Source organism: Mustela erminea, chromosome 6 (genome assembly GCF_009829155.1).
Source record: "Mustela erminea isolate mMusErm1 chromosome 6, mMusErm1.Pri, whole genome shotgun sequence".
NCBI classification, from domain to species: domain Eukaryota; kingdom Metazoa; phylum Chordata; class Mammalia; order Carnivora; family Mustelidae; genus Mustela; species Mustela erminea.
Genome location: NC_045619.1, coordinates 74,413,218 through 74,426,265, shown reverse-complemented (window position 1 = coordinate 74,426,265; position 13,048 = coordinate 74,413,218). Strand labels below are relative to the sequence as shown.

General features: G+C 37.8%; 1 pseudogene; it reads left to right on the top strand.

Moving 5' to 3' along the window:
- The first annotated feature begins 3,408 nt into the window (after nucleotides 1-3,408).
- Nucleotides 3,409-5,224, top strand: LOC116593437 (annotated as a pseudogene).
- Nucleotides 5,225-13,048: the final 7,824 nt, after the last annotated feature.

Sequence of the window (13,048 nt, the reverse complement as noted above, 5' to 3'; positions counted from 1 at the left end):
AACTGAACAGATAACAACCCAAGGAATGGGTGAAAATATTTGCAAATCATACAGCTGATAAGGAGTTAATATCCCAAACGTATAAGGAACTCATCCAATCAATAGTAAACAAACAATCTAATTTTAAAATGCACAGAGGAACTGAACAGACGTTTCCCCAAAAAATATATACAAATGGCCAATAGGTCCATGAAAGGATACCCAAGACATTAATGAGGGAAATGCCAATTAAAACCATAGTAAAATACCACCTTAAACACGTTAGAATGGCTAGTATCAAAATGATAAGAGATAACAAGTGATGGTGAGGATGTGGAGAAAAGAGAACCCTTGTGCATTACTAGTAGGAATGTAAATTGGGGCAGTTGTGTGAAATAGTACATAGGTTCCTTAAGAAATTAAAGACAGAAGTACTATATGACCCAGCAATCCCTCTTTTGGTATATATCCAAAGGAAATGAAATCAGAACCTCAAAGAGATATCTGTACTGCCATGTATGTTACAATATTCATAATAGCAAAGATATCAAAACAATTGAAAAGTCTATCTGTAGAAGAATGGATAATGAAGACACAATACCTTTATACATATGATGGAATATTATTTATGCAAAGTGAAATAAACCAGAGAGAAAGAGAAATACTGTATGATATTACTTATATGTGGAATCTATAAAAACCAAACTCATAGAAACAGAGATCAGAATGGTGGCTGGAAGGGGCTGGGGGAGCAGAGTAAATAGGGAGATATAAGTCAAAGGATACAAACTTTCAATTATAAAATGAATAAATTCTGGGGATTAACATAGATCATGGGGATTATGGTTAATAACACTTTGTATGCACTTGAATGTTGTTAGAGAGTAAATCTTAAATGTTCCCATCACAAAAAAGAAATGGTAATTATGGGAAGTAATAGAACAGTTAAATAACCCTACAGTGGTCATCATTTCACAATTTATAAATGTATCAAATCCTGACAGCATATATCTTAAATTTACAAAATGTTACATGACAATTATATTAAAATAAGCTGGAACAAAATAAATGTTAGTTTAAATTATTTTTGAACATTATATAGGAAATAAAGCACATTTGTGGACCAGAAAATTGGCCTGAGGGTTCCCATGTCTCCCTCTGATATAGTCAGAGCTATTTTTAGCAAGTTTGGCTCCCCTTCTGGAATATATTTTTTCTTCACATTTCATCATCTCTTTTGTAAATGCTTTCTCTCTGGCTGTTCATATGGCTTCCAATGAGAAATAACTTTTGCCCCTAAGCATTCAAAGAGACCTCACACTATACACATTCTAAGAGCTGTTTTGTGGTTACTGCTCTTTGCTGAACTCATTATGCATGTATTCAGATGTTAGAGGGCTCTCTCTGCTATTCCAGTAAAAACTGTATCCAAGTGAGAAGATTTCATCCTTCCCCACTCAGGTCATGAGATACAAAGCTAGGTATTCCTACCAGGTAACACTGTCATTTTGCATGAGACCTGACTAGTTTCTGTGAAATGCAACACTATGCAGATCATAGCACCAGGGGGACAGCAGGAATGTTCCACCACTAATTCTTAAGTTTCAGCTACAACTTCCTTTAAAAAAACAAAACAAAATAAAACAAAACAAAACTAAATGTTCTGAGCTCCAAATATATTTAAAATAGTTTTAAAATATCTAATGTTTGCAATATATGTTAAAATATATGTCACTTTCATTGTTAATTATTTATATAATGGAAATGTCTTGATATGAGTTAGATTTCCTTTATCTCAGCAATCCTGGTTTTTACATGCTTTTCAACTTCATGAATTTTTTTTAAATAACATATGCTACTGAGAAAAATATAAGCCATTTAAATTGGAAATCCAGTCAATTATTCATAGAGTTATATTTCAATTTGTGCTTACACAAATCTTCTGAACAACAACAACAACAAAATGACAATACCAAATGCTGACAAAGATATGGAATAACAGGAGCACTCATTCATTGCTGGTGGGAATGCAAAATAGTACAGCCACTTTGGAAGACAGTTTGGCAGTTTCTTACCAAGCTAAACATAGTCTTACTGTACAATTCAGCATTCACATTCCTAGGCATTTACCCAGTTGAACTGAAAACTTACATTCACACAAAAATCTGCACATGAATGTTTTTAGGAGCTTAATTCATAATCACCCCAAACTGGAAGTAATCAAGATATCCTTCAGTAGAGGGGCGCCTGCGTGGCTCAGTGGGCTAAGTGTCTGCTTTCGGCTCAGGTCATGATCTCAGGGTAACCTGGGATCGAGCCCCACATCAGGCTCTCTGCTCAGCAGGGAGCCTGTTTCCTCTCTCTCTGCCTACTTGTGATCTCTACATGTCAAATAAATAAATAAAATCTTTTAAAAAAAAAGATACTCTTCAGCAGATAGAGTGGATAAATAAACTGGTACAATCATACAATGTAATATTATTCTGTGATTAAAAAGAAATGAGGGTATAGCGTAATGGAACTATTATATATAATAGTGTAATGGCGAATATGTGGCACTAGGCATTTGTCAAAACCCATAGAACTGTAAAACGCAGAGTGGACCTTGAAGTAAACTATGACTTTGCTTCGTAATGTATCAGTTTTCATCCATTAACTGTGACAAATGTACCACACTAAAGGTATAATAATAGAAAAAAACTGTGTGTGAGCAAGAGGGAGTATGTAAGAATTCTCTGTACTGTCTGCTCAATTTATCTAGACATCTAAAACTGTTCTAAAAATTAAGTGGAAAACTATCTTGTTTCAAATTTGTCTCTTATAGTGCTTCTGATTTCAGGTAAATCTTATCACCTATTCAACTGGACAAGGTAGAAAATTAAGCATTATTCTTGACACCTGTCCCTCATGTTTTGATGCACTTCGCTTCCTAAATATCTTGTAAATTCACCTTCTTCTCTCCATGCCCAACTCCTGTGATATAATAACAACTTGTGGCCATGCTAGGATGCTAGGATAATTGAAATCAAGAGCCTCTACCTATATCTACCTTGCAGCTTCTATCCTCTCTTTTACATAATGCCTATGGAGTCATCTTTTCAAAATGCAAACCATGCCATTCTCTCCACTCAAAATCATTTAGGCATGCTCCAGTTAACCCGGTGAATGCAAATATTACAGACAACTGTGCATCCACTGGCACCTACCTACAGCCCAGCCTCACCTCTTACTATACTATCTTGATTTTTCAATTAGTCATATTGATTCTCTTAAAGGCTTGCATTCTTTATTCTACCACCCCATATAGGAATATTACATATGTTGTTGACTCCAATATGACTTTTTTTTTTTTTTCTCTCTGCTATTCCTCTTATTTCAGGTTTTTATTTAAATTCTAGTTTGTTGATTTTTTTAGAGCCGTCTGCTCAGGACACCACCTCTTGCTCCTCCCCCCGCCACCGTCGCCTCTGTCATCCTGAGTCACTGCCTGCACAGCTCCGGCATCCTGGCTTCCCGTGCTAGCCACCAATATTTGGAGTTCTTACAATATGGCAGACATGGACAACAAAGAACAGTATGAATTTGATCAAGATTTGGATGATGTTGAAGAAGTAGTGGAAGAAGCTGGTAAAGAAACAGTAATCAAAGCATGTCCTCTACCTGTTCAGACGACATAAAATCCTCGGATTCTTCCAGCACTTCAAGAGAGATTTGAGTGGCTCCGCGGGTTAAAGCCTCTGCCTTCGGCTCAGGTCATGATCCTAGGGTCGTGGGATTGAGCCCCGCATCGGGCTCTCTGCTCGGCGGGGGGCCTGCTTCCTGGTCTCTCTCTGCCTGTCTCTCTGCCTGCTTGTGATCTCTGTCTGTCAAATAAATAAATAAAATCTTTGAAAAACAAAAAGAGAGAGAGAGAGACTTGATATCTGGTAGAAACACCAAAATACATCGAAAGTTTGCCTAGGGCAGTAAAAAGATGAGTAAATACTCTCAAAAGCCTTCAAGTTAAATGTGCACAGATAGAAACCAAATTCTATGAGGAAGCTCGCAATCTTGAGAGAAAGTATGCTGTTCTCTATCAGCCTCTATTTGATAAGCAACTTGAGATCATTAAGGCAATTTATGAACCTACGGAAGAAGAATGTGAATGAAAACCAGAGGAGGAGGATGAAATTTCAGGGGAACTAAAAGAAAAAGACAAGATTGAAGATGAGAAAAAAGATGAAGAAAAAGAAGACCTCAAGGGAATTCATGAATTCTGGTAGACTGTTTTTAAGAATATTTACTTGCGGGGTGTCTGGGAGGCTCAGTGTGTTAAGCACTGGACTCTTGGTCTGGTTCAGGTCACGGATCTCAGGGTCATGGAGTCCTGCATGGGGCTCGCACTCAAGGCAGAGTCTGCTTGTCCCTCTCCCTCTGCTCCTCCTCGCACACATACCCTCTCTCTAGGTCTCTCTCTCTCTCTCATGAATAAATAAATAATAAAATCTTAAAAAAATAAAAAATGAAGAAGAATGTTGACTTGCTTAGTGATATGTCTCAGGAACAAGACGAATCTATTCCGAAGCACTTGAGAGATTTTAAAGCAAAGTTCTCAGATACTGGCCAGTTCATGAACTTTGTCTTAGAATCTCCCCTTGAACCCACTAAATATTTCACAAATGAAATGTTGACAAAGACATATAGGATGAGGTCAGAACCAGATGATTCTTACCCCTTTTCTTTTGATGGACCAGAAATTATGGGTTTTACAGGGTGTCAGACTGGAAAAAGGGGAAAGAATGTCACTTTGAAAACCATTAAGAAGAAGCAGAATCGCAAGGGATTTGGGACAGTTCATACTGTGACCAGAACAGTTTCCAATGACTCTTTCTTCAGTTTTGTTTTGGTTTTGGTTTTGGCGCGGGGGGGGGGGGGGGGGGGGTTGGTTGTTTGTTTTGTCCTTCCTGAAGTTCCCAGGAGTGGAGATTTGGGCGGTGATGCTGAAATTACCCCTGCTGCCGACTTTGAAATTGGTCACTTTTTATGTACGTGTTTAATACCAAGGTCAGTGTTATACTTTACTGGAGAAGCTACTGAAGAAGATGATGATGATGATGATGACAATGGTGATGATGATAAAGAAGAAAAGAGAAGGAGAAGAACAAGGAGATGAGGAAAATGATCCAGACTATGCCTCAAAGAGGGATCAAAACCCAGCAGAACACAAGCCAGCAGTGAAGCAAGATGATCTACCTTCTGCTTCTCTGAAAAGGATGAATTTAGATCATTTGATAAGCCTATTTCAGATTTTTATTGTTATTGTTTGCTTACTTGTTTTTGTTTTTGCACCCTAAAATAAAAATGTCAAATATAATTTTAGTACTCACACACACACACAAAATATAGTTAACATATACTCCAATATTAGTTTCAGAAGTAGAATATAGTGATTCATTACTTACATATAACACCCAGTGTTCATCACAACAAGTGCCTTCCTTTAAAAAAAAAAAAATTATATATTCGTGAGAGAGAGAGAAAGAGCACAAAGAGGGTGAGGGGCAGAGGGAGAAGCTGAGCAGGGAGCCTGATGTGGGGCTCAATCCTGGGACTCTGGGATCCTGACCTGAACTGAAGGCAGATGCTTAATCGACTGAGCCACCCCGGGGTCCCTACAAGTGGCGCTCCTAATGCCCATCACCCATTTAACTCATTACCTCACCCAACTCCCCTTCAACAACCCTCAGTTTGCTCTCTATAATTAAGAGTCTATTTTATGGTTTGCCTCTCTTTTTTTTCTTCCCCTATGTTTATCTGTTTTTTTTCTAAAATTCCACATATGAATGAAATCATGTTATTTGTCTTTCTCTGACTTACTTCACATAGCATAATACTCTCTAGTTCCATCCGCTTAGCTGCAAATTCCATTGCCCTTGTTAAATATTCTGCACACATGCTAACATCAGCTTAGTTGACATGGTACAATTTTCCAAGGGTCCACTTTAGCACTTTAGTTTATTCTTCCTTGCAGCATTTTTCTCCATTTTTAATTTAAATTTGTTTTATGTATTTATTTGAATATTTTCTATTCTACCTTTTCCCTGTAAGCTCTACAAGAGTAGGGATCTGCAACAATTTTTTCCTTACTCTTCTATCTCATTACTTGCTGTTATTAGACATACAGTAAAAACTCAATACATATTCTACTGAATGAATAAATAATGAACAAGTAAATGGAAGATTAAGGGAGTTTTCCAAGGTATTCTAAGAAAAAAATCCCAATATTGAGAAAGGAAGATTGGTGGACTGTAAGACAGAGGATCTAAGAACAAGCTTAACCAACAAAAAGAACCCCTTGTTTATTCTTTTCCTTTAGGATATAAAGCAGTCAAATGTGGGTGACATCTATTTTCTCCTAAGCAGTAGCTCATTTCAAGGTATGTTGCCATTCAATGGAGTCCGCTATAGCTGTTCAGTCTTAGGTTGTAGTGTGTTAAAGAATTGTGTGGGCAGTGACCATGAAGATTTTGTAGCAGAGCAAAAAAGAGACAAAGTGTTCAAGCTCTCTTCTTTTTGTTATCAGACAGGTAAAGAATGTAGGGCCTAGATAAAACTAGGAGGGCCGGTGATCATCATGTGATACAGAGAAGTAGCATACAAAGTGACAACACATGACCAGTCCCCGGATAAGACCCCTTTTTCTCAAAACTACTAAAAGAAGGTGAACATTACGGGAGTGGTCAAGTCTGGCCAATGCAAGTTAAAGTCTTCAATAATTTTTGTTGAAAGTAAATACCTTTCTTCTTCTCATTCTCAGCTCATCATCTTTCTCTTTAGCTTACTCAGAAAACAGAAGCAAGGGCACCTGGGTGGCTCAGTGGGTTAGGCCTCTGCCTTTGGCTCGGGTCACGATGTCAGGGTCCTGGGATCAGTCCCACATCAGACTCTCTGCTCAGCAGGGAGCCTGCTTCCCCCTCTCTCTCTGCCTGCCTCTCCGCCTACTTGTGATCTCTGTCAAATAAATAAATAAAATCTTAAAAGGAAAAAAAAAGGAAAGAAAAAAAACAGAAGCACAATTTTGTGGTTTTTGAGAGGTATAAAGCCTTTAATGACTGAGGTCAGTGGGTAACAAAGGAAATTATAGGTGGGGCGGATTTGAAATGGTTAGAAATAAAGGCTAAGCAGTCCTGTAATTATGTGTAGAGAGTTGTTTGAGCACGCTTGCTGCCTGCTGCCGCCGCCCTGTTGCCATTATTGTATGATGCAAATCTACACCTATTTATTTACTGTTTTCAAAGTATGCAATAATAGCCCTTCTAGCAGCATGACATTTTTTAAAAAACAGGTAAATTCTTAGTGACAAATTAAACACTGAACTTTTGTGCATCAAGAAGGTTAATGATAAATGTGTAAGTTACACTAAATGGTTATCTTTACCATTCGCCTGGAGGGTCATAGTTAATCACTGACCATATTAAAGAACAGAACACAAAATTCAGCTAATGTAGCAAGTGGATCTACTTCAAACTCTATTTTTACATTAAACAGATTCTTAATATGATAATTTAAATACATGCAATGTCAAAAGTTGTGTTTAGGGACACTTGGGTGGCTCAGTGGGTTAAATCCTCTGCCTTCGGCTCAGATCATGGTCCCAGGGTCCTGGGATCAAGCCCCGCAACAGGCTCTCTGCTCCGGGGGGAGCCTGCTTCTTCCTCTCTCTCTGCCTCTCTGCCTACTTGTGATCTCTGTCAAATAAATAAATAAAATATCATTAAAAAAAAAAAGTTGTGTTTATGTACTGCTCTCTGAAGCAAGACATTTTTTTCCAAACAAATGAACAAGACTAATTCTATTCTAAGATTTTTAGTGTTTAATGAAATGAAGTAATAGCTATTACTGTGTTGGTGCTATTCGTAGATTTTTCTCAAGTAGTTAAAAGGTATCAGTTTTGTAAATGTTTCAAACAATAAATTCATTAAGCTATAACAAAACAGTTGGATTTATCTCTTCCAGTTTGGAAGCCCATTCTATTAAAGCTGAAATAGCTAACATTAACATTATTATAAATGTATATATCCAGTTAGAAAAAAAATGACCCTGAAAATATTTGAGTTTCTAAAGGAACTAAATAAAAGAGGGTGCTCAAACTCTCAAAAACGCATGCAAACATGCATGCAAACACACATGCATACACACACAGACATACACAATAACACTCCATAAAAATACAGTAAGATTAAAGAATTTATAAGCAAATATTGATCATTGCGTTCCTTCCACAAATGACTTAAAAACTAGTCTAGAAATAAAATAGCAAGTAATTAAGGAAAAATGTACAAAAGCTTATAATATGTGGTAGAAAAACAGCAGGAATCTTATTAAAAAGAATAGACCAGGAAATTGAACTAAGAATGGGATTTACAGATATTGAAAATTCTATTGATTTATTTTATACTTCCCCTAAATAATGCTTGACAGAACGTGTCTATATAACCAAAAAAGGGTACTATCTATTTAGTTGAATGTCTATATATAGCAATTTCTCTTCTGTCTATATCTACTTAACCAGCCGACATGACTATATCAGCTATCAAAAGAGCCCTGAGTTTAAAGTACTTTTTTTGGTACAACTCCTAACTCTTGGAATGACTTGACTAGAATAACTACAATAATATTTGTCTCAAAATGAAGCCTTGGGGCAGCTGGGTGGCTCAGAGGGTTAAGCCTCTGCCTTCAGCTCCGGTCATGATCTCAGGGTCCTGGGATCAAGCCTCGTGTCAGGCTCTCTGCTCAGTGGGAAGCCTGCTTCCCTTCCTCTCTCTCTGTCTGCCAAATAAATAAATAAAATCTTTTAAAAAAGTGTAGCCTTAATGCTCTGAGCCTTTCCTAAATTACTACTAAAGTAGCACTGAAAGACAATATCATGTGATATAAAATATACTGTACACATAATTAAATTTGGGGAGGACTACTAAAAATACAGTAAAGAATTTCTAATAAGTTGCTCTGAATGGAATTTTTTTTAATTGTTCTACATCATATTTATACATATATATAATTAAATATTCCCTTTAAAAGCTAAATCAGAAATGAAGTGTGATTTACAGTGAAAACCCGCATGAGTCCAAATGGGTGAGGTTATTTTGTGTTAACACAATCCTCAAATTTCAGAAGTCTAACACAACAGAAGTTCATTTTTATTCCTGTTACATGTCTAAATCAGGAGAGTGGGGGGCCTGTATACATCACATTCTTTTAATTACTCGGGCTGATAAAAATTCTTCTTTGACTCATGTATCCTATAAGGGGGAAAACTGGCAAATCATCCACTGAATCTTAAAGATGTCAGAGCTAAAACTTTTACCATTTTCAGTCTTTTTTTTTTTTTTTTGGCCAGAACAATTCAAATAGGATTATCCAAATTCAGAGGAGTAAAGGGGTATCTGGCTGGTTCTGTCATATAATAGAGTATGCAACTCTTGATTTTCTGGGGTTGTGAGTTTGAGTCCCATGTTGGTCACAGAGATTCCTTAAAAAGATAAAAAATAAAAATAAATCTAAAAAAAAAAAAAGGAGTAGAAAGCACAATCATATCACACATTCATAAAGGAGAACAAATAAATTGTGGTGATAATTCAACTTCCTAATCACTAAATATCCACTTCACTTCCCTTTACCTGTGAAATACATTCACAAACTTCCCAAGAGAGAAAATCAAAATTCCATTTAGTTACAGCATCAAGCTCAAAGTTCAGGATCTCTGTGTAATAGATGAGTGATAGTCTTTATATTAGGTCTCATTATATCCTATTGCTCATTTATGAACTGCAGGGGCAAGTTATATATGTACCCCCAAACTCAATATACACTAGCATATTAGGGATGAGATAATGCAATAAACACCTGTTTCAGAAAAGGAAAGATGAGTGCTGTGGATGACCCGGTGAAATCAGCTGGGCAGAGAGCCAGTATGTTCTCTAGTTAAGCCCCTCTTCTGTGAGTGGGTCCTTTACTCCATAGACTCTGCTCTTTGTGGGGTTCTTTCTTTCCCTTATGGTGCCTGGCTATATCTCTAATGGGCATTGGAGAAAGGGCCATCTTTAAGATCCTAGAGAATGACGGACCTCAAAGAAATGCAAAAACTTTCAGTGATAGATCTCATTCCTAAATCTGAGAAACTTCCCCAAATCTTCCTTAAGATCTTCTTTAAAAACTCAATGACCTCCATATCTATTTGCCTCCAGTGAGTTCTGGTACCAGTTATTATCCTTGGATTTCTTACCTCCCACTCCCCCATCTTATTTTAACTTAAATGTGAATATGTTAATAAAATTTAAACCTTAAATCTCTTTTTATTGAGCCACTTTGTCCAGTTAAAATACTTTACTAGAAGGGCGCCTGGGTGGCTCAATGGGTTAAAGCCTCTGCCTTCAGCTCAGGTCATGATCCCAGGGTTCTGGGATCAAGCCCTGCATCAGGCTCTCTGTTCAGGAGGGAGCTACTTCCTCCTCTCTCTCTCTCTCTCTCTGCCTGCCTCTCTGCCTACTTGTGATCTCTGTCTGTCAAATAAATAAATAAAATCTTAAAAAAAAAAAAAAACTTGACTAGATGTCACACCCTTAGATGGCTCTTTACCATGAGACTTTTTTTTTTTAAGATTTTATTTATTTATTTGACAGAAATATCACAAGTAGGCAGAGTGGCAGCCAGAGAGAGAGAGGAGGAAGCAGGCTCCCTGCCAAGCAGAGAACCCGATGCAGAACTTGATCCCAGGACCCTGAGATCATGACCTGAGCCGAAAGTAGAGGCTTAACCCACTGAGCCACCCAGGTGCCCTCCCACCACAAGATTTAAAAAAAAATTTTATGTTCAGTTAGCCACTATATAGTACATCATTAGTTATTGATCTGGTGTTCAATGATTCATTAGTTGCGTATGACACCCAGTGCTCATCACGTGTGAGACATTCTAATACTTTCAGAGATTTTAACAATGACTGTGACAGCCATACTACTCCAATTGTCTTTGATGTGAAATAAATCATCCCTAAATCAGTGGTATAAAACAAAAACTATTTGATTATATTCATGGGTTCTATGGGTCAGGAAGTTGGAAAAGACACAGCAGGGAAGACCATTTTCTAAGGTCTCTGGGGCCTCAGCTGGAACAACTGGAGCTGAAGGATGGATGCACTTACTAGATAACTTCTCTACATAGATGGCTGATGATAGAAAGTAGAATGGTGGTTGCCAAGGGCTGGTGGGAGGGGAGAAATGGAAAGTTACTGTTTCATGGACACAGTTTCCATTTGAAAGGATGACAAAGTTCTGGGGATGGATGGCAGGTTGGTTGCACACAGTATGAATATATATAATGCCATAGAACTACACACTCAAAAACAGTTTAGGTGAACTTCATTTTATGTATATTTTAACACATCAAAAAAAAAAAAAAAAGGCTACTGCTTGGGCTAAGATGACTGAAAAGCTGGCTCAGGTGGAAATGTTTACTGGAGCACTAACACCCGACCTGTGTGGCTTAGGTTTCTCGTACTATGTTGGCTGCGATCTGCAGGGGCCCTTCCAAACAGGAGCCTCCAGACAGTGAGGGTTCTGACCTGGTCTTGCAAGTCATTGAGCATACCTTCTGCCACATGTATTGGTTAAAATGATCACAAACGCATGCAAATTGAAGAGGTTGGGTAGTAGCCCCTACCTTTCAACAGGAAGAGTGTCAAGGAATTTGAGACTATGTTTTAAGAGTGCTGCCCTCATGACAAAGCTCAGTTTAAATTAGCCTTTGTCATTAAAGGCCTTCCCTATGTCATTTTCTACTTAGATTTGTGAAGGAGTTCTGTATTCTAGAACTGCAATTCACCAAATTTCTGAAAGTCCCTTTTCTTCTTTGCTTGCAATCCAGTCATTCTTTTTATCCTTTTTAAAAAAGATTTTACTTTAAAAATTTTTTGTTTACTTACTTATTAGAGGGGAGAGAGAGTGAGAGAGAGAGAGAGAGCTAGCAAGAGACAGCATGAGCAGGGGTGGAGGAAGTGGGGTGGGTGCAGGGAGAGGGAGAAGCCAGCTCCCAGTTGAGCAGGGAGTCCCACGTGGGGCTCCATCCCAGGACCCAGGATCATATATGACCTGGGCTGAAGGCAGACGCTTAAATGACTGAAAGTCAGTCACCCCTATTCTTTTTATCCTAAGCTATTATCTCCCATAGTCCCTTGCCCAAATTCTACCAACAACTAAAACACAATACTAACATTTCTTTTTTTTTTTAAGATTTTATTTGTTTATTTAACAGATAGAAATCACAAGTAGGCAGAGAGGCAGGCAGATAGAGAGAGGGAGGGAAGCAGGCTCCCCGCTGAGCAGAGAGCCTGATGTGGGGCTCGATCCCAGGACCCTGGGATCATGACCTGAGCCCAAGGCAGAGGCTTTAACTCACTGAGCCACCCAGGTGCCCCCAACATTTCTTTTTCCAACATCTTCTCATAGGAGTTATCCTTCCCAAACAAATAATTGTGAGAATTTTGTTAAATATGTTGCCACTACATAATGAATTGTAATATTTTTTCCAGACTACCAATATCAGTTTCCTCAATGCTCTTTCTACCCACCATAAGGCAACTTACCATATGTTAAGCCACTTTGTGTATTAGTCAGGATAGTTTTATGTGTTATAGAAAATAACTTTAAAAATTCAGTAAATTAATGAAATTTTATTTCCTACACATATATCCTGTCCAACTCAGGTCCTCAGGGAAGCTCTGCTAATGTTAAGTCACTCAGGAGCTAGGCTGATGGAGAACTCATTTCAATACATGCGGTGAATCAAGAACTGACATTTAAAGCTTCTGCCTAAAAGAGATATATCCCTCACTTCTGCTCATATTCAATTGGCTAAAGCAATTAATTTAGGCACACCTACCTTCACAGAGCAAAGATGTTCAATGTTACTATGTGACCCATAAAGAGGAGAACTGGAAACATTTATGGAATAGCACTAATGACTACTGAAGTGTTCTAAACAATAAGGTCTACAATATCTAATTTGGTAATTTGTATTTTGATGTCCTGTTCAT